The following is a 3611-nucleotide window of genomic DNA, read 5'->3' on the forward strand; positions in this document are numbered from 1 at the left end:
CCTTCCCCACCTTGGAAGAACATCCTGCCTGCACTTTCTCCCACCCCAGATGGAGGGCAGGGCCAATGGTCCAAGCTTCAGGCCATTCCGGGGGTAGGTGGCCAAACCCTCCAAGTCAGAGGGAAGCCCAGTCTCCACATGGGTCTCAGGAGTCCCAGCTCCCCAACGCTATGAGACGCACAGGGAACAGATGTTTTGGTCTCTGAACCTGCCCATTTCCTTCCTGCTCACAGGCTCAGTAGCTAGACCATGACACATCGATGAACAAATCCTCCAGGAATGATGCTCCTTTGAAGTTCTTGGCTGGGTTAAAATGAGCAAATAAATGAAAATATCTACCAGTCACCTGTGGCAGCCTCAGCCCGCATCATCTGACAGAGGCGCTTCTGCTGGGCCGCACTCCCTGCAGGCCCGCAGGCTCTCCTCCCACCAGTCTGCTTTCCTGAAGACAGGGGAAGATAAACCGCGGGGGCAGCGGGGGTGGTGTGAAAAGTCAGAGACCCGCCTGCGAACCGGGGCAAGTCACTGGGCTCTTTGGGCCTAACTTTCCTGTATGGGAGGAAGAGAGACCTAAGAGAGGGAAACCTCAGAGAGAGGTTTGGAGGATTAAAGGAATAGTACTCAGCATAGTGTCTGGCACATAGAAGGTGCTCACTCTGTATTCATGCCTCCCCCTCCCTTCTTTCTGAGCCCCTTCCGTTCCTCTGGCCCCACTGTCTCTGGAATGACCGTGTTCACCCTCTGGGTCCCACCAGCATTTGAGGCCTTGCTCTCCCTCACCACATTCAGCAGCCACAGATGCCTGTGGATCCTCCGCCTTTGCACCTGGCATCCCTGTTTCTGCCCCAGCCCCGCTGCTGTGCCAGGTCTCTTGTCTCTTGTCTGGACTCCAGCAAGCACTTCCCGCCTGCCTTAGAGTGGTTCTGTCTGTTAGACATGATGCTATTCTGCCAACTCATGGACTTTGTCTGCTTTGTTTACATGCCTTCCCATCTCCCCTTGCACTGTGACCTCTCCTGGAGTCCTTCCCAGCTCAGTACTGCAGACCTAGCATGTGGTCAGGTCCACAACAGGGGCCCCCGAAAGTCACCAGCTAAAGGATCCAGTCTCTGCCTGCCTTCCCATCACAACACGGAGGGACCAGGAGTCCTCATCCTCCCAGGAGAGAACAGGAGTCAGAAGGGTCAGCAGAGCTCCACTCGCACGCCAGGTGACTTCCTCATCAGGAGGAGGAGGAGCAGAAGGAGGAAGTCGTAGCTTTTGAAGGCCTATTCCTGGGACGATCTGGTAGAAGAAACCAGAGTTCTGTCTTCAGGGGCTTTGTACAAGACCTGGGGTATAGTGGGGTCACCATCAGCCTCCATCCTCGGCCCCACCCTCTCCCCACACCCCCTCTGCCTCGTGATGGCCAGGAGCACAGTCGATGCTTCTTGTCGCACTCCATATTATCATCGGGTTAAGTTTGCAGCATGCCTCAGGTTTGACATCTTGGAATGCCTTCTGAGTCTACCTGAGTAATGTCCCTCTGGTTTTGAAGTTTCTGCCAAGGAGGAATGTCACTGGAATGCAGCCTCTGCTGACACCTGGGCTGCCAGTCCTCAGCCATGAAGCTTACCCAGCTGGCTCACCCATCGGATGATCTGGCTTGCCAGGTGTGGGCCAACCACACTCTCCCAATGAGCATTTCTCCAAGACAGGCAGCCCAGGTTAACGATACAACCTGTGGCTAGGAATGATTACAACAATAACAAAAATGAGCAATAGTAGCTAGCCTATTAAAGCACATCCTGTATTCCAGGTTCTGAGCCAAGCACAGCACATGCAGGATTTAATTTAATCATCCCAGACAACCCAATAGGATATTAATATCCTTATTTTACAGATGATAAAACTGAGGCTCTAAAATTGAGCAACTTGCCTGAGGCCACACAGTGGTGATGGCTGTGTGCCAGACAGCCTGGAGCCTGTTCTAACCATTGTGATCCACTGCCCATGGAAATGGAGTGAAGCTGACTGTGAGCCCACGCAGAGGTTTAGAACAGCAGGTTTAACCAGTACAAATGGCTGAGTGTGTCTGAGCAAGGCTGCCAGCAACCGGTGGAAGGATTCCCCCCTACCCGGCTCCAGATGGAAAAACAAACAGGAGGGAGTGGGCCACTCCTTGCCTGCCCCTCCCAGCCTCACCCTCCCAACCCACTGTCCTCTCCCACATGTTTTCCAACCACCTTCCTACCATCTTCCAATGTCTACCAGAAAGGACAAGAGTGATTTTTGAGCACCTACAGCATGTCGATTTCTCTTCATCATCCATTTAATCCTCATCCCAGCCCTCTGAGGTTGGGTGTCATTCTTCCCGTTTTATAGACAGAGAAGCTGAGGCTCTGAGAAGGCAAGCGACTTGCACAAGATCACTTTGTCGGCAGAACTGGGCTTGAGACAAAGCTAACCTGGATCTAGAGCAGGTCCTTGGTCTGCCACACCAAGAAAGAAGAGAACCGCTCGGAAGTAGTGGAAATGACTTCAGAAGCTTGGAGAGCAGGGCAGAGCCCAAGTGGGAAGGAGAGATGTGCCTTCCTCTGGCAGAGCTCAGCTCAGACCTCCCCGGTCGGGCCAGCCGATGATCAGCCCCTTGCAAAAGAGAAGGAGGACGCTGGCCCTCCAGTAGATGGGCGTCTGCAGGGTAAGCCATCTTTTGCCCACATCCCGAGTGATACACTTAGCACAAGGCATAGGGAAGCACCAGACCAAGAGGCTAGATTTCCGGATGCTGACGCCCAAAGGCCACTCATCCAGCCCAGAAGGCTCCCTAGCAGCTCACCCGGCTGGCCAGAGGTTCCCACGGCCAAGGAGCTGGGTTGGGCTCTGTGACTTCCCTTTAGGGAGACGCCTTGCCTGGGGCCACCCAGACCACAGGCCCTGATGCACCCGCCTGCCGCCTCTCTCTGTAGAAATAGAGGTGAGCAGGGGCAGGCCGCTTGCCCAGGGCTTGAGAAACTTCAAGGAGGAGTACATAGCCATGGAGCCGGGCAGCCCTGTGTTAAAGCCCAGCTCCTCCTCTCATCAGTCGGGTGCCCCTGGGCAAGCTACAAGGCCTGGCTATGCCTCAGTGTTCACATCTGAAAAAGGCATCGATAATACCCCTTCCATAGTTTTGGCTGAATCCGAAAATTTACATAAGCATCTATCCCAATGCCTGACACATAGTAGGGACTCTTTCAGTTAAAGCTTCTAATTTTTATTATAATATTAAGTATCTCCAAGATTCATGCAGTGGGAAAGAAGAGCTCCAGAGTAATTGCAAATGAGGGGGCAACAAAAGCCACTGATTAAAATGTTCTCTATGCTAAGAACTAAAGGATGGTTATTTAGTCTGGAAGTAAGAGGATGGTGGTGTCAGGAGAGGAAAGAGGACAGATCCAGCTTAGGTGGTGTGCTTGCACCCCAGTGTGTGTGTGTGTGTGTGTGTGTGAGTGTGCCAGAAGGGGAGGGGACACACATTCAATAGACTAAAATTTAGTCCCCATCCTCAAGGCATTTACATAGAACTGGAATCCAAAAAAAAAAAAAAAAAAAAGTCAAAATTGACATTTGTGAGACACAAAGTGCTATAA

Source organism: Ceratotherium simum, chromosome 6 (assembly GCF_057802395.1).
Source record: "Ceratotherium simum simum isolate JZ-2026a chromosome 6, ASM5780239v1, whole genome shotgun sequence".
In the NCBI taxonomy this organism is placed as follows: domain Eukaryota; kingdom Metazoa; phylum Chordata; class Mammalia; order Perissodactyla; family Rhinocerotidae; genus Ceratotherium; species Ceratotherium simum.